The following is a 25,339-nucleotide window of genomic DNA, read 5'->3' on the forward strand; positions in this document are numbered from 1 at the left end:
TGCAAGTTATTGTCTGATTGCAAGAGCTATAGAGTGGTTTTGTCCCTGAAATCAGATGACTTGACTTCCTGTCTACATTCATATAACATTATTTTAGAAATGTTTACTAAATTTAGCTAACCAGGCTTGCTGAAATAAACGAATTTTAAAAGAACTGATCAATTCTTTTAAAGTAAATATATATCATTTTAAATATACATAACAGATTTGATAACGTACCTTAATAGAAGCCTAAGATAGTTGCACCCCAGAATTCAATAAAGAAAATTTGTAGGATCCACATAACTTACACATGGCTTTGTGTCTGATCATAGCATATAAAGCTATTTTGAATTTTATTTTTAACTGACACAGAGGAGAAAATGCTTTATTAATTGAGGGAAGAAATCTTTGAGTAGGAGTAGCATTGACTTTTAAATTATTGGCCTTATCTTGCTCTTTTATGTATGCTCAGAATAGTGACAGCATTTTCAACAGTGTTCCAAAAACCATTTAGCTTACAAGGTAGAATTACTGTGATACAGAACACTTAATGCATTTCTTCTTCATAGCACCTTATTTCTTAAAAATCAATTGGATTTTATGCCTTGCATAGAAGGGCTTTCTTCCACAATGAAGTCAGAGTTATTATGGGTAAGCTGGCCAGATATCATCAAATGCACTAGAACCTTTCTATAGTATTTATTGTTGTACAGAATGCAGTGTAAGGCACTCCACCACACTACAATAAGTAGCATTTTCTCTAGAACATCCATTGTAGGAACCCTTTATAGGAAGCTATTAATATTAGAAAGGTAGACAAGAATGTCTTGAAGTTTTTCCAGAGAGTACTTTACTAAAGTAACAAAAAAGCTGCCCTAATACAAGTTTAAACACAGATTGTACCTAGTACAGTGCCTACCCCATGGTAGGCATTCATTAGATATTTGTTGAATAAATGAGTGAAAGCAATTCTCTGGCATGCACATGTAATAAATGAGTGAAAGCAGTTCTCTGGCATGTACAATGATGACACATGTACAAGAGTAAGACACCAACAGACACAAACAAAGGACTCAAGCTCCATTGACATAGATAAGAAAATAATACTGGATTTGCATACAGCTAAATAATCAGAACTGGGGAACCAGGAGCATATTTTAAACTGAAGGACAAACTTCATTGCTCTTTGGAAGCCCAGTCAATGAGATCTCAGATTAAAATTCCATCTGGTTCTTCTGAAAGCTTGTTTTTTGTTTGTTTGTTTGTTTTGTTTTGTTTTGTTTTTTTTGTTTTTGTTTTTTACATTCTAAGGGGCCTTATAACTTCCTGGCTTCTTTCAGTTCTTGTAGAGACTCTGTCTATGTGCTTGTCTGTTTATCAAATGCCAATGGTTGGTAACAACCATAGTGCATTATTACCATTTACTGAACACAGGAATACAAGGAAATGTTCTTCAATTTGTATCTCCAATTATTAATAGGACTGGGCTTCAAGACTTTTCGAGGCCGATTACTGCAGCATGAATCAGCAAAGTTTCAGTACATGCTCATTTCCTTTAAATATTCATAACAGTCAATACAATACTTTTAAAGGTATTTCTTCCAATGACCAAAAATAAATGCAAGTATACTTCAGAAATAGTGCAGATTTGGTGCTAGACCACCATAATAAAGTAAAGATAACAATAAAGGAAGTCACACATTTATATTTATGCTATACCGTAGCGTATTAAGTGTTTACTATATTCTTCTTTTAGACATAATGAAATAGCATCATGTCTTTAAAAATACACATAAAAACTACTTTATTGGCCAGGTGCGGTGGCTCATGCCTGTAATCCCAGAACTCTGGGAGGCCGAGGCAGGTGGATCACTTGAGATCAAGAGTTCGAGGCCAGCCTGAACAACATGGTGAAACCCCGTCTCTACTAAAAATACAAAATTAGCTGGACGTGGTGGTGCACACCTGTAATCTCAGCTACTTGGGAGGCTGAGGCAGGAGAATCGCTTGAACCCAGGAGGCAGAGGTTGCAGTGAGCCAAGATCATGACACTGCACTCCAGCCTGGGCAACAAGAGCAAAACTCCATCTCAAGGAAAAAAAAAAAAAACAAAAAAAAACTACTTTATTGCTGAAAATTGCTAACAATCATCTGAGCTTTCAGAGAGTCATAATCTTTTTCCTGAGGAGGGTCTTGCCTCAATGTTGATGGCTTAAAATAAGACAATAAAAAAGTTGGCCACATCGATTGGCTCTTCATCTCACAAAAGATTTCACTGTAGCATACAATGCTGTTTGGGAGCATTTTACATGCTCTCAGTAGAACATTTTTCAAAATCAGAGTCAATCTTCTCCATATTTGCCACTGCTTTATCAACTAACTTTATGTAATATTCTCTGTGGTCATTTCAACAACATTTATAGCATCTATGCCAGGAGTAGATTCCATATCAAGAAACCACATCCAGAAAAAGCAACACCTCATCTGTTCAAGATTTATCATGAGACTGTAGCAATTCAGTCACATCCTCAGGCTGCACTTCTGACTCTAGTTCCCTTGCTAGTTCCACCTCATCCGTAGTTACTTCCTCCACTGTAGTCTTGAACCCCACAAAGTCATGCAGGAGGGTTGGGATCAATATCTTCCAAACTCCTTATAACGTGGATACTTTTACTTCCTCCCATGAATCGCAAATGTTCTTAATGGCATCTAGAATGGTGAATCCTTGCCAGAAGGGTTTCACCTTTATCAGCAAAATCACTTTCTGACAACTATTGTTTTACAAAATGTATTTCTGAAGTAATGAGGCTTGAAAGTCAAAATTACTCCTTCATCCATAGGCTTCAGAACAGATGCTATGTTAGCAGGCATGAAAATGCATTAATCTCCTTATGCATCTCCATCAGAGTTTTGAATGATGAGGTGTATTGTCAAGGAGCAGTTATACTTTGAATAATGTCTTCTTTCTAAGCAGTAGGTCTCAACAGTGAGCTTAAAATATTCAGTAATCTATACTATAAACAGATGTGCTGTAATCCAGGTTTTGTTATTCTATTTATAGACCACAGACAAAATAGATTTAGCATAATTCTTAAGGGTCCTAAGATTTTTGGAATGTTAAATGAGCATTGGCTTCAACTTAAAGTCACCAGCTGCATCAGCCCTTAACAAGAGAGTCACCTTGTCCTTTGAAGTGTTGAAGACAGGCATTGACTTCCTCTAGCTATTAAAGTCCTAGATGGCATCTTCTTCTAAAGAAAGACTATTTTGTCTACATTGAAAATCTGCTATTTTGAAAGTAGCCACTTTCATCAATAATCTTAGCTAGATCTTCTGGATAACTTGCTGCAACTTCTACATCAGCTTTTGCTGCTTTACCTTGCACTTTTATGTTATGGAAGTGATATAAACCTTAACCTTAAACCTATTGAATCAACCACTTCTACCTTTAAACTTCTCTTCTGCAGCTTCCCCACCTTTGTCAGCCATAGAATTAAAAAGAGTTAGGGCGTTGGTCTGAATCAAGCCTTGGCTTAAGGAAATGTTGTGGCTAGTTTGATATATCTAGACCACTAAAACTTTCTTCATATCAACAATACACTATTTTGCTTTCTTATTATCATTCATGTATTCACTGAATTAGCACTTTCAATTTCCTTAAGACATTTTCCTTTACTTTTACAACTTGGCTTACTGTTTGGAGCAAGAAGCCTAGCCTTCACCCTCTCTTGGCTTTTTACATGCCTTCCTTACTGAGCTTAATCATTTCCAGATTTTGATTTAAAGTGAGAGACATGCAACTCTTCCTTTCACTTGAACACTCAGAGGCCATTGTAGGGTTCTTAATTGGCTTAATTTCGATATTGTTGTGTCTCAGGGAATAAGAAGGCCAGAGGAGAATGAGAAAGAATGGAGGAAAGGCTGTACACAGACATGGTGGAGCAGTCAGAATACATACATTTATTATTTAAGTTCTCCCTCTTATATGAGAACAGTCTATGGTGCCCCAATAGTGACATCACAGATCACTATAACAGATAGAATAATATTGAAAAAGTTTGGAGTACTGCAACAATTACCAAAACGTGACACAGAGACATGAAGTGAGCACATGTTGTTGGAAAAATGAACCCAACAGACTTGCTCAATGCATGGTTGCCACAAACCTGCAATTTGTAAGAAAATGCAGTATCTACAAAGCACAAAAAAGTGAAGTGCAATAATATGATTTATGCCTATATTGTATAACTATGTAGTTCTATATAGTCAGCAATATCCATCTTTCTTTTCAAAATTTCTTATTTTCTTATTTGGGTTAAAAGCTTTCCTTTCTTTTCCCCATATTTCTGAGACTAAATATTTTCCCTACATTTTTTACAAGGCTGTAAGTGTTCTTTATATTTCTTTATATTTAAGTTTTTACCCCAGATATGAGATGGGGACCCTACTTTATTTTATTGTCTTCCAGATAGATGGCAACTCAGCAAGAAATACCCTTTTTACCCTGAGTTGAAATGTCATTATGTCTTATTAAATTTTTATATACATTGGGATCTTTTTCTGGATTCATTATTATTTAATAGGGCAAGTCTCCCTTTATTATTGTGTTCTGTCATAATTTTCTTGATTATCTTAAAGCATCTCTTCTTCTATGTATATTTTAGTGTAGTTTATCTAGTTTAAACAATCTTTTGAGATTCTAATTAGTGATTTATTAAATTTTTTTTTGTATCAGATTATTTCCACCCAACTAAATAATCTTCTCCTTATAGAGATATTCTGTATGTCCTGCATATTTGCAATATAATTTTATGGTTTTCCTTTTATAAGTCTAGTTTCTTTTTTGTTAAATTATTTCCTAAGAATTTTATCTTTTTCATGTTGTTGCTAATAACATTTTTGTTATATCCATTTCCAGGATCTTATTGTTAACATGGAAAACACTCATACATTTTTTATATTTTTCTTTTATCCAAATAATTTACCACACATCCTCATTAATTCTATTTGTGTGTGTGTTTTACTAAAGTTTATTAAATGTATCAACATTTATTTCTACTTTCAATGCTTACATCAATTATTTAATTTTATTGTCTTAAAGTTTTATCTAGAACTTTCAAGACCCTGATGAATAATATCAATAATGGCAGATATCTTTGCCTCTTCTTAATTTTATTGTAATGGTTTTTGCCACTTAGAAAAGTAAAGATTTTTATTTTTAATAAATAGCCTTTGTTAAGTTGGCTCCTTTTATTATTATTTAACCTAGAGATTTTAAAAACTGGCTGCCAAATTTAAGCACTTTTTAAAATTATTTTTTATTTCAATAGTTTTGCGGTACAGGTGGTTTTCTGTTACATAAATGTGTTTTTCACTGGTGAATTCTGAGATTTTAGTGCACCCGTCATTCAAGCACTGTACACTGTCTCCCCTCCCAAACTCCTCCCCAAGTCCCCAAGGTCCATTGTATCACTCTGTATGTCTTTGCATCCTCATAGCTTAGTTCCCATTTATAAGTGAGAATATATGGTATTTATTTCATTCCTGAGTTACTCCACTTAGAATAATGACCTCCAGCTTCATCCAAGCTGCTACTAAAGACATTATTTCATTCCTTTTTATGGCTAAGTAGTATTCCATGATGTATATAAAACACATTTTCTTTATCCACTTGTTGGTCAATGGGCACTTAGGTTGATTCCATACTTTGCAATTGTGAATTGTGCTGCTATAAACATGCATGTGCATGTCTTTTTCACATAATAACTTCTTTTCCTTTGTGTAGATACTCAGTAGTGAGATTGCTGGATTGAATAGTAAATCTACTTTTAGTTCTTTAAGGAAACTCCATATTGTTTTCCATACTGGTTGTACTAGTTTACATTCCCACAAAAAGTATAAAATTGTTCCCTTTTCCCAATATCTAAGTCAACATCTATTGTTTTTTAACTTTTTAGTTCTGGCCATTCCTTCAGGAGTAAGGTGGTATCTCATTGTGGTTTTAATTTGTGTTTCCCTGATTAGTGATATTGAGCATTTTTTCATATGTTTGTTGGCTGTCTGTGTATCTTCTCTTGAGAACTGTCTATTCATGTCCTTTGTCCACTTTTTGACGGGATTAGTTTTTTCTTTGCTGATTCATTTGAGTTCTGTGTAGATTCTGGATACCAGTCCTTTGTTGGAGACATAGTTTGAAAATATTTTCTCCCATTTTGTAGGTTTTCTGTTTGCTGATTATCTCCTTTGCTGTGCAGAAGCTTTTTAGTTTAATTAGGTCCCATTTACTTATTTTTATTTTTGTTGCATTTGCTTTTGTGGTCTTAGTGCTGAATTCTTTGCCTAAGCCAATGTCCAGAGAGTTTTTCCAGTGTTATCTTCTAATATTTTTTATGCTTTCAGGTCTTAAATTTAAGTCTTTTGTTCATCTTCAAGTTGATTTTTTTTATAAGGTGAGAGATGGGGATCCAGTTTCATTCTTCTATATGTGGCTTGCCAGTTTTCTCAGCACTATTTATTGAATAGAGTGTTCTTTTGCCAATTTATGTTTTTGTATGCTTTGTTGAATGAAGATCAGTTGGCTGTAAGTATTTGGCTTTATTTCTGGGTCCTCTATTCTGTCCTCTATTCAGGTATAAGTGCCTATTTTTATACCAGTGCCATGCTGTTTTGGTAACTATAGCTTTGTAATATAATTTGAAATCAGGAATGTGATGCCTCCAGATTGGTTCCATTTTCTTAGTATTTAAGCACATTATTTTTAATTTCTGTGATCATATTTTTTAATTTGTTGTTGTAAAGTATCATGTTGCTATATTCTAAAATTTAATCACCTTTGCATTTCTGGAACAAACCCTGTATCATCTAGATGCATTATTCTTTTTCCATATTGGAATCTCTTTACCAATATTTAATTTGGCAAATTTGTGCCTCTATTTTTAAGTGAGATTATACTATATATTTTTTCTATATAATCTTTATCAGGTTTATTACTAAAGTTATACCAGCTCCAAAAAATTACTAAGGAAGCTTTTTAAAAAAAATCTTTATTGTGTGAAACAGTTTAAATATAATGGGAAAGTTAAATTGCTGAAAGTTAGATAGAATTCATCTACAAATCTTTCTGATACTGGTGTTTTTTGAAGATGGCTCCATGATCTCCTACTCAAGATCTATTCAAGACCTATGTTAAATAGTCTGTCTGAGTATTCCTCTTAAATTGCTTTTACTAATCTAATCTGTATTTTTATAGAAAGACATTTGTTTCCTGTAAGTTTTCAAAGCTTTTGCCAAATAATTGCAGTTTCTTCTATAATTCTTTTCATCTTTCTTGCCATTCTATTGTTTCCCAAAGGTAATTCTGTGTGTTTTTCCTCTATCTCTTTTTTCTTCATCAGTTTCATAATCAAAATTTTGGTTGATTTCTTTAATTGATCATTTTATAAAAACCATCTGTTTTGATTAATTGTATCACTACTACTTTTTTTATTTATTCAGCAATTTTAAATTCATCTATTTTCTCTCTTTCTACATCTTTTTGGTGAAATTTTTTGTTCTTCTGTCAATTTCTTAGGATAAATACTGGTTACTTTATTACTGATGTTTATTATTGTCATTTAAAAATGGAATATGATAAAGTATACATTTTCTTCTAATTTCATAGGCAGTGATGTGAAGTTCTATACTCCCTGCTTTCAGGAGTTAGTAATGTCAATTTGTATATCCTCTTTGACATAAGAATAATCTAGGAGTGTATTTCTTAATTTCCAAGTAGTTTAATTGGGTTTTCGCATTTACTGTTTAATTTATTTCATTTAAAAATATGATCCTCAAATACTCTAGTTTGTTTTCATTTGTTGAGGTTTTCTTTAACAGCCAAGTATCTTAGCAATCTTCATAAATATTCCATGGGCAAATAAAAGAAAACCTTTATTTTCTTTTGAGAAATGTAAATCAGTATTAAAATGAGTATATTGATTATAGTTATCAAATTCCCTATGTCTTTCTATATTTTTGTCTAATGTACCTGTTTAGTTTTGAAAGCAGTATTTTATTACATCATATCTATTCATAGTCTATTTAAATTATAGTCCCTTAATTTCCAACTTATCTCATAATATTATCAATTCTATATTATGTACATTTGCATGCTGTTTTTAAAAAAATCTCTTTATTTTCTACCTTTCTTTGATTATTTTAAGAGTTTTTCTTATAGAGTTTTCTTTTTAAATTAATATTAGAGTGACTAATTTTAATGAGAGCATTTAGCCTGTTTGCATTTAATAAAACAAGAATTACACTTAATTTATTCCTTCCATTTATGTACATGCTTATGTTGTTTCTTCTTTTCTCTTGATCATATTATTCTTTTTTTTCCACTAGTTAATTTGGAAGTTCTACCTTTCAATACTTTAATTGTTACATTTTTTCCTGGTACTTACGTTATAATGTATATTTCCCTACTATTGTTAGAAAAAGAGATATGAATTACATTTCTTTCCAAGACATTCTATTTCTGTGTATAAATACTTACCCCAAATGTCAAGAAGATGACCATAGAATACTTTTATTTTTGAATAAAATCAAATATCTTTTTTACTTCAAAAGTTAAATGCTATTTTGGCTAGGTATAAGATCTTAGAGTTACAGTTCTTTGCTGTCATAGTGATGCCTATGAAAAGTGTAATTTGAGGACATTATGTCTAGTGAAATAAGCCAGGAACAGAAAGTTAAACACCAGGTGTTCTCACTCATATGTGGAAGATTTAAAAAACTCAATCTCATAAAAGTGAGAACACAGGATACTAAATGATGAGAAGGGTAGGAAGAAGGAGGAGAAAGATTTATTAAAGGAAACAAAATTATAGCTAGATAGGAGGAATACATTTTTAGTGTTTTACACCATTGTAGGATGACTATTGTTAACAATATTACATAGTTTCAAATAGTAGGAAGGAGGATATTGAATGTTCCCAATTCAAATAAATGATAAATGCTTAAGGTGATAGATAAGCTAATTACCCTGTTTTTATCACTATACGTATTTTTCAAAATATCACTATGTACTCAATAAATTTATACAATTATTATATGTCAATTTAAAAACTAGAATATAAAAAGCATTTTTTCTTTAGCTTTTTTCCCCAGATAACCTGTTCTTTGAGGCAACTTAAAATTTTTTTTCCTTTATTGTTAGATTTTGGACATTTTATTAGGATATACCTATATAAGTTTTTCCTTATCAAATATGGCTGAAACCCAATGTGCCCTTTCAACATGTGATCTCCTGTCCTTCTTTAGCCTTAAGAAAAGTTTTATGGTATTTATTATTATCTCTCCTTCTGTTGCTTTGATTCCTCCTGCACTTTCTAATATTAGCATGTTAAATATTCAGTATGTGTCCTCCAAATCTATTATCTAGTTTTCTTATGCTTTTAATTTCTTTTATTTCTGTTCTGTGCTTTAAAATATTTTTTTCCATTTGTCTTCTAAGTGACTAATTCAGGTCTCAGTAGTGACTCAATTTATCTATTAACTTTCATTTTGGTTTAAAAGTTAGTGCTTTTATTTCAAGAGAGTCTTTTATGCTGTATACACATCTTCATAAGCATTATCAATTTTTGTTGTACAAGTCTTTTCCATTGGGTACTTCCTTTGCTTATCTTCTCTGTGATTTCTGGGCAGCATTTTCTAGCTCACTGTGACTCAGGAATGGCTATTTCATATTTTAAATCACAGCAATCCCAAAAGAAATGGAAGGAAAACCATTATCTACCACCATAGGCAGGTTGGGGAGCGGCAGGCAGGTTGTCTTCCTCCTCTAAAGCACTGGGATGAAATCTCCTTCGTCTCCAGGCTCCCCATGTATTCCTGTCTTCATAAATAGGGTGATAACAGCTTAACCACTCAGCAACTCCTCAGATTCTTGCCAATTATAACCTTTGTGTCTCCTGAACTCTCTGAAGGCCATGCTCTTCCCAGCATCTACTGTATACCAATTATTGACTGGAGGCCTTCTCCTCTAGTCTCCAGGTTATTGGCAGGCCCATAGGAGTAAAGGTTATGTTCTGCATCTCCCCACTGAGTCTCCTATATCTGACTGATACTCAGCTGTACACACTCCCAAAAAACACTTGCCTTAGGAGAAAGAGACAGATTGGAGCTGGGCAAGAAAGAGAGGTGAGATATATTCAGGCAGCTATATTCCCAGACCCTTTTCAGTAGTCAACACAGAAAGTAGCTTTATTCTGTATTGATTTCATCATATACTATTAGAAATAAATCATTAAAAATGTGGTAATAAATCTTTCCTTCTAATCTTCTCTCCTTGGTAAAATTCTTTCAAGACAAATTCACCCACCTCCTTCTTCATTTCTCCTGAAATTCATCATCACTCCTTTCTCAGTATAACCATGAAATCCAGGGAATTTCTCAATTTTTGTAGTATGTCTCGTGTTATCATAATGAACTATGTACATATCTGCCTTTGAGGAAGAGGAAAGTGTCATTCATCCCTAAATCCAAAGTAGTTACTGCAGCATGTATGGTAAATGTACACACAAAAAAATCATTGAATTAGTTATATTTGCTGTGAAAGATGCAGTCCTTAAAATCTAGTTTTGAAAAATACTGTTTTGAAAAGTTTAAACTTTAGCTTTCAAAAATATTATCTACTGTGCTAGGAAATCACATTTAAGGTGCAAAGCACATTTTCCATGAAGAAACAAACCAGTCAAATCAAGAAGAAGAACGTATCAAGAACACTACTGGAATTAATTTTTCCTTAATTTAGAACAATGGCCTGGTTTAAACCACAAAACCTGGCTTTTTAAATAGATAGACAATAAACTAAATCATCAATTTCAATGTGTGATTGGAAATGTTCTTCCAGAAACAGGAATCTTACATCCTCAACTTCATCACCAGGGTATGTATTCAGAAAACAAATGGTTAATGCCAAGACCTCCACTATAGCCATAGGAAAGGTTTTTCTGATAGACTTTGGAGTCACTCAGCAGGGGGCTTACATCTGATTTTTCCATTACGAGCAATGTGGATTTAAGAAAGTTATATAACTCTCTGAACTTCAGTTTCCTTATATATAAAATGAGATTAACACTAATCACCTTACAAGGTTCTCATAAGGATCAAATGTGAAGTCAAAGTATTCGATGCTGATTATTATTATGTTGCTGATTTTTACCCTAATTACTAATATTAAGTATTAATTAACCAATATTCTATACGAGGTTAAAAACCAATATGTAGAGCCGATAACTGCATTGGAAATAATTCCTAGATAGTAAAAAATAGCAATATGCTTTACTGAAACAGAGCATTTAAAATAAAACAACAGTAATCTATTGTGCTAAATTTTTATCACAGGAACACACAGATTTTGCTAATTATTAAGGGAATTATCTGGAGAAAATTAGTCAGGGTATATTGCTTGTATGTAAGTAAGTGATCTAGAATGATAGAGAGATCTTAACTTTCACAACCTTTACAGAGATTAAAAAATTTCTACCACTCCTCTGAACATGTTTAAATGTGAAAATTTCAATCAGACATTAAAGACTGCAACAACAACAAAACATCCTGGATAGGTTTTTTTTTTTTTAATCTGATGAATGTTGTCCTCCTAAACACACAGACATTCTCACTCTCTCAATTGCTTCCTCTAAAAGATAAGCTTGCCTATGTTCTCACAAAACTGAATGATTTTTTAAACACAAACAATTGAAAATACGAAGAAAATCCTTTACAACTGTCCAACTCATGTGTAAAGCAGGTAATCAAGAAGAATAATTTGAATCCTGGAAAGCTATTGAATTCTATTTATTAAGTACCCACACTTCAGCTAAGCAGTGAAAAATGGTTTATGAACTATAAAACATCCTCAATACATTCTCTTCAATATTTTTCCAGGGTGATATGATTTCAGTATTGCTCAAAGAAGTTTTATCCAAACATCTTTACATTGTGCTTTTGTAAGATATATATTTTTAATAAGCTGATTAGAGACACTAATGAAATAATACCTTATGTATAATTTAAAGTAATATAAATATGTGTTTTTAAAGGATGAAATAAAATAAATATAAATAAAACTAACATTTTTCTGTACTTCCACAATCCATTTTCTGTTCTCCAGGCTTTAGAAACCAGGTGCCTAGATCAAGGAAGAAGGACTAAATGAACGTCTGATATCCTTTCTGGTCAGAGGGTTCTAGATCTGTCTTTCTGCCTTTAAGAGCATTTTCCACAATTGTTTTAAGATGTCATCTCCCTGTGATAGAATGCAGCAACACTAACCATCATGGCAAAAAAAAAAAAAAAAGCTTAATGTTCTATCCAGATTTTACAAATCAAATGCAATATATAAGCCAGTACCATTATATGCTGTCAAATATGCTAGGTTATTACCTGACAGCAAATATGAACATATTGAAATCATAAAAATTATTCTAACATAACATACTTCAATATAAAATATCTTAAATAAATAAATTATATGCAAACTGAAACATATTGTTTGTTCCTAAACCTAAAAGAATATAAGTTTTGTGAATTCCATTTAACACTGACCATTTCTATAGTACTTAAAGTGAATAATGTATTTTAAAATAGGTAGAAGATACTAAATTACATTGCACAAATTACAGCACAGAATTATTTATAGTCCTAAACCACTATGTTAGGCTTCAAGGTCAAGAGCTTTAGAACATAATCCAGGGTTCTATCATTTTATTTGGTTTGTTTGTTTGTGTCATTCGAGCTGGCTGCAAGCTCAATCAGAGGACGAGATGCTCATCAGGTTGCAGCATAAAAGTTTATCTTCACAAGCAAAAGGACTTTAACTAAAACTTCTCGTTGTCTTTAAATGCAAGCTTAAGAAATACATCAACATCTTTCGATTGAAGCTATGTAAGATTTTGTAGATCTGTATTCCCCTCTATTCATAGATTTAGCATATACTAATGTATGAACACTTCTAGCTAGCAGTTCAAAATCGTTCAAAATAACTCTTGGAATCACATTTAAGAGATTCCAACCCATTAAGATCAGAAGTCAGTGTTAATCAGACAGCGAGGAGAGGGCTTCCAGAGTAATTCTTTTCAGCCATTTGATAGAAAAAAATGCTGACCAAAGAGAATCAAAAATGTTACATATATAAGTAATTTCTGAAGAAAATAAAACTGAAAGGGAAAACAGCTCTGCACTATTATAGAAAGTCTTCCCTCTCAACCAGAAGTTTGGAGAAAGAGCTACAGTCCGCAAGTGGGTGCTCCAGGAAAATTATTTCTCTAACAGATTTGACACATCTTGCAATGGATTCACACTGCCTTGGCAAGCAAATGGATTAGCTTTGATGGTGTAGCCAATAAAGCCACAGTCTTTTGTTGCTGCACAAACACATTTTTCTCTTTCTTTATATGGCCTCCAGCAAACTACACATGTTACTTTTGTTTGGGTAATTTACTGTCTTGGAAAAGGAAGTATGAAACTACTTTTCAGAGAAAACCATTGAAACTTCTTGGCCAGCAGCATCAGAATCACTGGCTTCAAAAATATACCACAAAGGTTTCTCTGATCAAATGGAAATACTCAGAGGTGGAAAAAAACTAACTTCCTAAGTCCAATCAGCAAAATTCCCCCAAAACCCTCTTTAACAAAGCTTGATTTTTTTTTACAAGCCATCAGTTTCCAAATAGATTTTTTTTGCCTTAAATATCTCTCCTCATGTTCCTTCAACCACGTTCCCCATTATTTACCTGCAAGATTAATAAATATCTCTGAAATTAGAATTCTAACTCACTTCACAGTCTTTTAAAATTGTTATCTCTTCTTGTTTAAAAAATTTAAGATTTAAAAATTTGTAATTTACTTTTTTGGCATTTATTGAAACTGAATTCAACTATTGCTTTATTTAATATCATAGTTTGCTTGTTTGATAGCTTGTTTGCCTTTGGTGTTCACATTTTCTTCACATTTTAGAGAACTTTTTTACTTAATAAAATCTGCTGCTTATGTAATCCGGAAATAAAACAGTAAACTAGCAATTTACAGGGTATAGAAAATATTTTTCCATTGTTTCAAAGGAGTTGTGATGCTTTTTTATACAGTAACTGTAATTAAACTTTTAAATTTAATATTCAGTTATTTTTAACAATATTTCTTTAAAAATAAAATAAACTAGTTCAACCCAAAGGATTTTAAAAAGAAATTTTAACTGTTTGACTCTAGTAAATTAATTTCTTTTCAGATGTTCATCACCAATCATTAGGGAAATACAAATCAAAACCACAATGAGATATCACTTCACACCTATTACACCTATTAGGAGGATGACTAGAAAGAAAGAGAGGAAAGGAAAGAAGGAAATGAAAGGAAAGGAAAGGAAAGGAGAGGAGAGGAGAGGAGAGGAGAGGAGAGGAGAGGAGAGGAGGGGATGGGAGGGGAGGGGAGGGGAGGGGAGGGGAAAAGAAAGGAAGAAGGGAGGGAGGGAAAGAGAGAGAAAGAAAGAAAATAACCAGAGTTGGCTACTTGTGGAGATTGGAACCCTTGTGTATTGCAGCCTCTGTGTGGCGGTTCCCCAAAAAATTAAAGATAAAATTGCCATATGAATTAACATATAATCTAGCAATTCAATTTCTGAGTATATACACATAAGAATTGAAGGCAGGGACTTGAACAGATATTTGTGCATGAATGTTCATAATAACATTATTCACAATAACCAAAAGGTGAAAATAGCTCAATGTCTATCGACAAATGGATAGTTAAACAAAATGTGGTATAGACATACAAATATTACTATTCAGCCCTAAAAAGCATGAAATTTTGACACAGGCTCTAACATGGATGAAACTTGAAAACACTGTTCTAAGTGAAATAAGCCAGATAAGAAACGATAAATATTGTATGATTCTGTTTACATGAAGTACCTATAGTAGTCAAATTCATGGAGAGAGAAAGTAGAATAGTGGTTACCAGGGCCTGGGGAGAGGGAAAAATGAAGATTGGTTTAATGAGTACAAAGTTTCAGTTTCAGAAGATAAAAATATTCTGAGATGAATTGGTGGTGATAGTTGCACAACCACATGAATGTACGTGAGACTACTGAACTGTACATTTTAAACAATGGTTAAAATGGTAAAGGTTATGTATATTTTACCAGAATAATTTTTTTTCAAAAAAAGATACATTTCTTAATACAGTTTGAGTTAAATGATATCACATATTCACATTATTTTGAAATGAATTTGCCCATTTAGCCCAGGAAGTTTATTAACCTCATAATCTAGGATATTAACAAAATTCCAATGTTCTATTCTGGGCTTAAAAGCATCAATGGATATTTGGGACCTAATAAATCTGAATGTTATCCAATGCCTATGCCAGAGAAACAATCTTTAAAGCCCTTAATGAGTTAGGAACTCCAAAGACAGCTCAAGAAACCTGATGCCAAAACTCCCTTTAGGATCTAGTAGACTTACCTCCATCAAGGATAGATAAATAATACGCTTATCTTCGTGTCTGGAGAAAGACTGGGGAATATTGTTGTTGACGCCTTGCGGGTCACTTACAGGGGTTCGGAGAAGAACTAAGGATTCTGTTATCCAGTGAAGTAGGCACCCCACCAAACTAAGCTATTTTAGAAACTTCTCTTGAGTGCGTACATAGCCTACATTTTCCAAAATGTATTTGTGTGACTGATGTGAACCACGTAACTCAGCCAGCCAAACGTTATATATAGTTTATTTACTCCTCTTAACCATTCTTGATTCTCCTCTTTGTTTTTCTTTTATGCCCTTTGTTTATTTTTGGTTTTCTTTTGCTTTGGTTGTTTTGCTTTGGTTGGGGAAGAATTTAGGAAACCATAATATTAAGTGGATTTTAAAATGATCTCATAATAATAAGTTCTACCACTTCAAACCATGTTTAAAACATGTTAAAATGTTCAGAAGTTTTCAGTTATTTGTAATGAATTGATAGTCATCAACCATAAAACTAAACAATATCTAAGCTATTTTTAAATGACCACATGTTCCAGGGTGTTTTCTGGTTCTGTTTGTGGTGGTTATAAGTTGCTGTTGTTATTATAGGAAAGAAATTCATTTGCATTACCACTAAATATTCCTTATATTAACTATGTAAAAAAAGGAAAGGGAACTTTTAATTTTTTTATTTCATCTACTTAGAATGTAAACTATAAAACTTGAAATTTATATTGTGTACATTTTTTCTAGAGAAATGTACAACAAAAAATACGTTTATAAGTGACGGGAAGGCAAATATCATGTAGACACCATTCTATTGCCTTTCAGTGCCTTGAGTAACACTCTGGTATGTACACATACACAAACACACACATACACACATACACATACATGCGTGCACACATCTGTGCTTGTTAATTATCCTCATTTTAAGCGTTGTACATTTATCTTAAGAAAATCATCCTTGAATTCTGAGAGTGCTCTGAAGTTTCAGTGAATCAAGAAATTCACTTTTTCCTGTATTTTGTTTCCACATATGCATGGATATTCATTGCTGTGAATATTTTCTCTGTTCATAATGCTTGAACAGAGAAAACCCAGTTTTGTGTATTCAAATAAACCAAATTATCAGATAGTTTTATATTTAACTGAATGATATATTTTCAATTTTTATTCTTATTTTTTTCACTCTGTAATAACTCTATGAATTTTGGTTTCCTGATAATTAGGAACAATAAAACTATAATTTTAATGTCATCTGGATATTTTCAAAGGCTATCTCTTCTACAAATCGATCTATAGGCACAATTTCATCAGAGCCGTTCCAGGCAGATGTCTGTCTATTCCACTTGTAACCTGGGGAAAAGCGCTGTTTCTCTGGCCTTCAAAAGGCATTCTGTAATAGATGTCTCTCATATCAAATGCCATCCTCTGAGAGCTATACTCACCACTTATTCATAGGGAACCCTGCCCAAGGATAGGACAGCTTCAAATTTTTACTGTATTAAACTTGGGGCCAATCTTATTGGTGACCACTTCAACCAGCTTTTGCTCTGAGCATAGTATGGATTACTCTAGGCTTTTGTTTGCGGGATGGGAGATTGTTTTGAAGGTCATCTGTATAGGTGTGCATGGTCCTCACTTCAGCTGATTTTCACTGTCAATGTGGAATTTGCTCATTATACTTTTCTGCTGCTATCACTTGCATTTGATGGCCAGGTTTTGTATGAATTTATTATTCTTTTACTATGTCTTCTATCATTATAACAGAATTTAGGGAAAGAGGAGAGAAGACATGAAGCCATTTTAAATAACAGCCTATATCAGTCAGGGTCCAGGCGAGAAAGAGATGACACCTTCAAACAGGGTGATTATGTTTGAAATAGAAGTTCCTTTCTTGTTTTTAGAAACATGTGCCAGGCACTGTTTGAAGTACTTCTTAATATATAAACTCACTTGTTCCCTACAGCAACACCATGAAGCAGGTATTATTATAATTCCATTTTCCAGATGAGAAAACTGAAGCACAGAGAGTTTAAGTAACTCGCCAAACAGTAAGCAGAAGAGACGGTACATGCCACTACTGGGGCCAAGCTGTGGAGCCAGAGAGTTGCGTGTATGTGTCTGGCATGTTCATCACACAAAAAGAGATATGTACATTTCCCCTCTTTTTACACTGGAAACTCAGTTATTAATTCGAAACACACGTGCTTCACCTACACTACTTCCCTTATGTACATTACTTGCTTATACACTGAAGAAATGTGAATTTGAGACTGGAGACACTCAGATCTAATAGAAACGGTGGACTGAGCAAACCTCAGATGTATTGTTTCTCCTTAGCCAGGCCTTTTGCTGGACAAAACTTGTTGGGGGTTTTAGATTCTCCTCCCTCAACAAATACCTCAAGTGCAACTATTCTATGTTGCAAATTTTAAATAAGACATGTCCCTTAAAAGATAGCTAACTTGATAATTTCCTGACTTCAAATCTCTTATTTTTTCGGTCAATTCAAATGCAACTCAAGACAATGTTAGAATTGAGTCTTCTTAGCTACTTTTGTCTACACCTGGCAGCTCCCTCTTCCAAAAGAGCCCACTAAATAGCAGGCGTATTTTCTGCATAGAAGAAACAGAGAATTGAGAAATCGGCTTCATGATAGATATAAAAAGAATTGGAATTTCCTTCACATGTTTCTAAAAACAAGAAAGGAACTTCTATTTCAAACATATTCAGTTTATAGAGTTGAACTGAGCCAAAAGAAAAAGAATTAAAAAATGTTGTAACCAACTTACCCTCATCTATGAATTCCTGAAGGATCTGAAAAAGCAAAATATTATCTTTAGTTTTATATAAAGAGTATGGATGGCCTTATATTCCAATAATTTAAGTTAAGCCAAAGAAATAAAATGTTCTCCTATTGTTTAGTCCAGTTGGGTCCCATTTCTTTCCTTAATTTTGCGTAGTATGTTTAGTTTGCCTTTAATATGGACTCTAGGGAACTAAACAGTGGGTGGTACTTGGTTTTATACTGTATACAATATTATTGGTCATTATTAAATGTTTTATTATTTTCACATGAAGTAGTAAAAAATTCTTTAAACCAAATTCACAGCAGAATTGAAGATAACAATTCAGTTTTTCATGGGAAATTCCCACTAAAATAAATTGTGTCTGGATTGTAATCCATCTCAGACATGATGCAAAGCAACTACAGTGAAACGAGGTGGGTCATATAATAAATCAATTGAGATCATTGCTGGGGAAGGTAAGATAATGATATTAGAATTATAGATTTTTATGATTAGTATTACAAAACAGACTGCCTAATAGACTTGTTTTTTCTGTTGTGACTATTGAAAAATTTTGGATGTATTCCTAAACATCAAAAAGAAAAACTTTCACCAACACACAATCAAAATTTTAAATATCCACCTGTTCTAGTTGAAACAATGTATTCTCTCCCATTATAGCCTATCATTACAGATACTTACTGAAAGCAATAGACAGCACAGTCATAAGAAAACTATCTCTCATAGGGCTTCTAGAAATCCACAGAGGAAATCAATTTCTACAGTGACAGGAGAGAAAAATACAGACGTCCGGACTGGGAAACTATCCTGCTGTGGCTTTGCCTCATACTTCTCAAGAGTTGTGTAAATATTAAAACGATAAATTTATTTTACAAACAATCTTATCATCAACCCAATGAGACGCATTTACCTCAAGGTAACAAGGAAATCAATTTGGATCCCTTTGGGGGAAAATTAAAAAAAGAATTAAGTAACAAAGAACAAGTTTATGCATTTGGGAGAAACATTTTTATGGGATTAAGGTTGGAAGTTGTGATGCTAGTGTTTGGGGGAGGGGAAAAAATAAATGTGGCAAGACTAAAACAGTTCTCTTCTTTTTTTTTTAATGATGAGGGATATGGTTTTTTAACCCATGATTCCTTTTTTTGTGCACCCAACCATATAACATTGTACCTCCAGGGTAATTGCAAAGGCACAGATATTGATTTGCTCCCTTTAAAAGAAAGGATGATGTGCTTTCTTGCATTTAGGCAAAAAGAGAAGGGAAATTATTGTAAATGTATTCTATTCTGCTCTAACATTTTTTAATTAAGCTACTTTTCCTTTTATGGTTACAGTACTTAGATTAATCAAGACTGAAACAGCTGCAGCAAAGAATCTATGGGTTCTTTATTCCAGCAGAGAAAAGTAAGCCTCCAAAAATAGGAGACTATGTAACATGTTCTTTTACGAAAAAGCCATTGATAATTACTCTCAATAGTTAAACATTTCTTTCACCCTTTTACTCTATTAATCTGGATGTCATATTTCTACCTTTAATAATAATTTCGGTTACCCATTTGCAAGTGTACCTCCTCAGATTCAGATAATTCTTCATCACTATTTGACTTATTACCGTCTGCTTCTTCCGCTAAAGATAGACCATGTTTAATGACAATATTATGTAAAATACCACCCGGCAGAAATTTCTTGCCTGCTTTACGAAGGAGGAGATATAATGTTTCACCAGATTTGCCTAGACATCAAAACCTCAATTTCTGGTTAATATCCAGAGTTACCTCAATAACCATTCTGGAAAAATATATATATATTCTTTATTATTTTCTTCAGTGACAGGGTTATTCGAAACAAAACTAAAAAGAGGCAGTAACCTGAAAACAAACAATCTGAAGCCCATAATTGTGTTTCAAGAAAAAAATTAAAGTTATAAACAGAGCATTTTATAGAATTACTCAAAAGCCAAATTCTCCCAATTTATAAAAAGCCTTGCATTTCTGAAGCAGATTGTCTTAAGATGAATGAATCATGACACGATCCTGGGTACTTAGCTATGACATCTGTTAGGTGGTAAATTGCATCGCGCGCCACATGCATAATGAAGGAGAGAACAGTTTTTAGTTCCTAGAGTGTTCCTCATGTGGAGATGTGCAAATTGAGGTAGCGAAACTCAGGCCAGATGGAAGAGCAGTGATGCTGGAGACTGCGTTTAACTTACTGGTGGTGCTAGGTGTCTCTTAAAAAATGTATAACTCAATGAGGTCTCCAGGGAAATGTACTTATAAGCTACTCAGTATTCCAAATGATGACAAACCAATGTATTTTGTGAGATGTCTGCTGTTACCATGAAGAGTCAGTCAAAATGTACAACACCCATGTTATCTTGTTCATGCATTATCTTTTATTCTTCGCAATGAGAAAATATTTCAGAGGTTAATATACAAATAATAAATATGCACCTGCATATAAGAATACGTTAACATAGCAAACTGTTTTGAAGATTAAAGACTGATTGTATTTTCTAAATGATCAAGTACTGTATTTCCTACTTAGTTTAATTAATAACTATTGAGATATTTGATATGTTGGGGCAGGAAGTAACCCACCTTATTCCTCTATTTAACAAGCTAAATATAGTTCTTAAACTTACTAAGCGTGGAGCATGCCTTACATGTAATCTATATGTGTACAGATATGTATTTTTGTGACTTATATACATACATTTATATGCTTGTACACATTTACATTTAGTTTACTGATGAATCTCTATACTGACTCACGTTTCAGGTCTGCCACAGTCTATTAAAAAAGGCTAAGACTTTGAAATGCAGGGAGATCCTTTTCATAGATGACAAAAAGGTATATTGGAAAATCCTCATGTTTAGAAAGCACGTCTACTCCTATCTTGAGCTGTTCCCAAGGGAACTTTGCTGTCCGTCATACTGTCATCCACATTCCCAGGTTTTAATTTGGCTAATTCAGTGGTCATAAGATAGAAAAAATTTAAACACTTCAATGTAACCCAATAGTTTGAAAAATCTAAAAGATCTGAAAACCACTTAGTGGGAATTTTGAGTATCAATTTTCTTTCAACTACCCTACAGTGGGCAACTTATTTAACACCTAAATTTTCATTCTCTGTTCCCTTCAATGGGTCACAGTACTTGGCAGTTTGCTAGCCATAGTGATAGATTCTCCACAAATTCAAAGCACTGAGCATTATTTACAATCTCAAAAAGGTAAAAAATGGAAGAGCTTACACAGGTTCAAGTGGTGGGGTTTTGGGAGTTGTCACTGTTTGTTCTCAAACTTGGCACTTACACAATACAGACAAAGTACAGAATTCATCTTTCTCAAATAGGATGGAGCCAAATGCTTTGAGGGCTGTCTGGGCAATTCTGAAAATCCTTTGAGGCACAATTAATGACACAGAGACTACTTTTTTCAGGTATACAATTCTTCGCTCAAGTAATGCTAGAATGCCTATAATATGAAATTAAAAAGCCTGAGAATCTGGAGGTTAAAATTTATTTCTCTAAAGCCAAAAAAGAAGAACAAAAGTGCATTTTTCCTAGACAAAACAAAAAATTTTTCATTTCATGGAATTACAGTTTTGAAATATTTCACTATAAAAATTGTACATTCTAACTAAAGAACAATTCAAATATATATATTTAAAATAGTTACCATAATACTCACCAGCCAAACATAACCACTATAAATACTTTGATATATTTCCTTTTTTTAAAATCTACCAGTGAGTGTTTCTCCCCAAAGCTCTAATCATAATGGTCATTGGAATTTTTACTTATTATATAACAATTATTTCCTTTTTATTACTTATTCCTCTTAAGCAATGCTAAATTCTACATAATAATCTATCACATAGGTATATTCATAGGTATCTACTTCTCTATTATTGAATATTCAAGTAGAATATTTATGAAAGTTTGTGTTCATAAATATTGCAATTAATAATTTTAATGATTGAATTTTTATTTCACATATACACTATTTTCTTAGGAGAGAGAATATAATTTATATGTGGATTAAAAGATAACATCTATAAGTGTGGTGTGTATTACTATATTACTTTCTAAAATTGCCACCAGCAATGTATAAAAATGTTCACTTTACTCTTTGAAATGAATTACACAGTATTCTCAGTATTTGTTGAAGTGTATTTTTCAGTTGATAGATTAAATGTGGTAAATCGTTTTAATTTATTTTGTTTCTAGTAAAATTAAGCATTATTATGCTAGATACGTTTTTGTCTTTTTAACCTAGTTTTTCATGCTTGAGTCCATTTTGTTAAGTCATAACGATGTTCTGTTTAGTTTAATAATATCATTTTTATTATACTAGTATATTTGATTTGATATGTTCTCACCAATATTAACTTTTTTTTATATTTTCTCACATGCCTCCCCAAAGATTAAGTCTTTTAAATTGGTTATTTTATGCAAATATTCATCTTTTCAAAAAGTTACCAGCTTTTTCTACCTTTTGTACCTTTTGAAAGTGTTTTAAGATTGTAGTCAAGTATTCGTTTCCAGTTCGGTTGTTTTTGTTGCTGCCACTGTTGTGGTAGTGATGCTGATGATAATATTCAGCCTTTTGATTGTTTGATTTTTAATATTTAATCCTCCAATATATTTGAAGTTATTTTAGGTGATAATGTTGAATATATAAATTGACTTTTGTCCAAACAGCTAATCAATTGTCACCGGTCCATCATGCAATTAAATTCTAAATGCTTACAAGCACGTTTGGTTTATATTTATTTCAATAAGAAACTTCAGGGCCGGGGCCAAGATGGCTGACTAGGAGCAGAGGTGATCGGAGGCTCCCAGCTGATAAAAACATAATAAGCATGTGAATCCTTCACCGGCAGCAAGGTAAGCCGGTTCTCTCATCAAAACTGACTAGAAGGGCTGGAGTGACCCAAGGAGAGAAAGAAGGGCAGTGTGGTGCAGTGGCCCACCTGAGAGCCACATGGGGAAGGGGAACCCCCGACCCCAGCCGGGGAGGTGGTGAGTGAGCGTGCTACCCGGCATGGGAAACTGTGCTTTTTCCACGGAGCTGTGTAACCCATGGATTAGAAGAACCTACTGGTGAACCCACGCCACCAGGGCCTAGTGTTCCAAGCCCAGAATGCACCGATTCTTACAGCCTCTCAGCTAGAATCTTCTTAAGCCTACTGAACTCCCAGCGGGAGCGGTGACCAGCACCAGCTGTCTGCTGTCTAAGCCATTTGAGCTCCTTGCAGGAGGGGCAGCAGCCAGCACTGAAACTCGCAACTGCCTAACACGCTAAGCTGCCTGGGTTGGGGAAGGAAGGCACCCATTTCTATAGCTCCAGGCTGCGCTTTTCCCCCTGCTGGAACCTGGGAGGTTGGACGGCTTGTTTCCAAGACTTGTCCCCACAGCTTAACACACCAGCTGTGGCAGTCTGTGGCCAGGCCTAACCCTGACCCATCCTTCCTCAGTGGGTGGGACTTCCCTACAGGATCTCCAATAACTGCAGCCAGAGGTTCAGGGACAGAATTCGGATCATCCTAGGCCTGAGCCCTGAGCCTGAGCCCCTAAGGGAGAAGTTGCCACAGTCTCTGCGGACCAGCAGACTTGGCCTCTCTTCCTGGTAGTTCTGAGGAATCCAGGCAACCCAGATGAGTGGGTTTTCCCCCAGCAAAACACACCCTCTCCACCAAGAGACAAAGTATTTGGTTAAATGGGTCTTGTTCCCTGTGCCACCCAATTGGGTGAGACACTCCAACAGGGGTTGTCAGACACCCTATACAGGAGCGATCCTACTGGCATAAAGTTGGTGCCCCTCGAGGTCAGAGGTCCCAGAAGAAGGAGCAGGCACCCATCTTTGCTGCTCTCCAGCCTCCTTGAGTGACATCTCCAGGCACGGGAGTGAACCAGATGAATAGGGCCTGAAGTGAACCCCCAGCAAACTGCAGCAGCCCTACAGAAGAGGGACCAGACTATTGAAAGAAAAACAAACAAGCAGAAAGTGACAACAAGAGCATCAACAACATCAACAAAAAAAGGACCCCACAAAAACCCCATCCAAGGGTCAGCAGCCTCAAAGACCTAAACTAGACAAACTCATGAAGATGAGAAAGAGTCATCAAAAAAACATTGAAAACCCAAAAGGCCACAGTGCCTCTTCTCCTTCAAATGATTGCAATGTCTCTCCATCGAGGGCACAGAACTGGACAGAGGACCAGACGGATGAATAGACAGAAGTAGGTTTCAGAAGATGGGTAATAAAAAAATTCCACTGAGCTAATGTAGCATGTGCTAACCCAATGCAAAGAAGCTAAGAACTTTAAGTAAAAGGTTAGAGGAATTGCTAACTAGAATAACCAGTTTAGAGAGGAACATAAATGACCGAATGGAGCTGAAAAACACAATACGAGAACTTCATGAAACATACACAAGTATCAATAGCTGAATTGACCATGGGGAAGAAAGGATATCAGAGTTTGAAGACCACCTTACTGAAATAAGACATGCAGACAAGAATAGAGAGAGAAGAATGAAAAGGAACGAACAAAGCCTCCAAGAAATATGGGACTTCATAAAAACACTGAACCTACAATTGATTGGAGTACCAAAAGGTGACAGGGAGAATGGAAACAAGCTGGAAAACACACTTCAGGGTATTATCCAGGAGAACTTCCCCAACCTAGAAAGACAGGCCAACATGCAAATTCAAGAAATACAGAGAACACAATTAAGATGCTCCACAAGAAGATCAACCCCAAGACACATAATCATAGATTCACCAAGGTCGAAGTGAAGGAAAAACTGTTAAGGGCAGCCAAAGAGAAAGGCCAGGTCACCTACAAAGGGAAGCCTATCAGACTAACAGTGGACCTCTCAGCAGAAACACTACAAGCCAGAAGAGATTGGGGGCCAATATTCAACATTCTTAAAGAGAAGAATTTTCAACCCAGAATTCCATATCCAGTCAAACTAAGCTTCATAAGCAAAGGAGAAATAAAATCCTTTCTAGACAAGCAAATGCTGAGGAATT

General features: G+C 34.2%; 1 long non-coding RNA gene across 2 annotated transcripts in view; it reads right to left on the reverse strand.

The window, feature by feature from the left end:
- The window catches only part of LOC129037544 (uncharacterized), a 282,527-nt gene that overhangs the window by 111,330 nt on the left and 145,858 nt on the right, over nt 1-25,339 (reverse strand). For both annotated transcript variants that reach the window (XR_008502840.2, XR_010126336.1), the window contains exon 2: nt 18,278-18,302. This is a non-coding gene — a long non-coding RNA (uncharacterized LOC129037544). The remainder of the gene's footprint in view (nt 1-18,277; nt 18,303-25,339) is intronic.

The sequence above is a fragment of the Pongo pygmaeus genome, chromosome 4 (genome assembly GCF_028885625.2).
Source record: "Pongo pygmaeus isolate AG05252 chromosome 4, NHGRI_mPonPyg2-v2.0_pri, whole genome shotgun sequence".
Classification (NCBI taxonomy): Eukaryota; Metazoa; Chordata; class Mammalia; order Primates; family Hominidae; genus Pongo; species Pongo pygmaeus.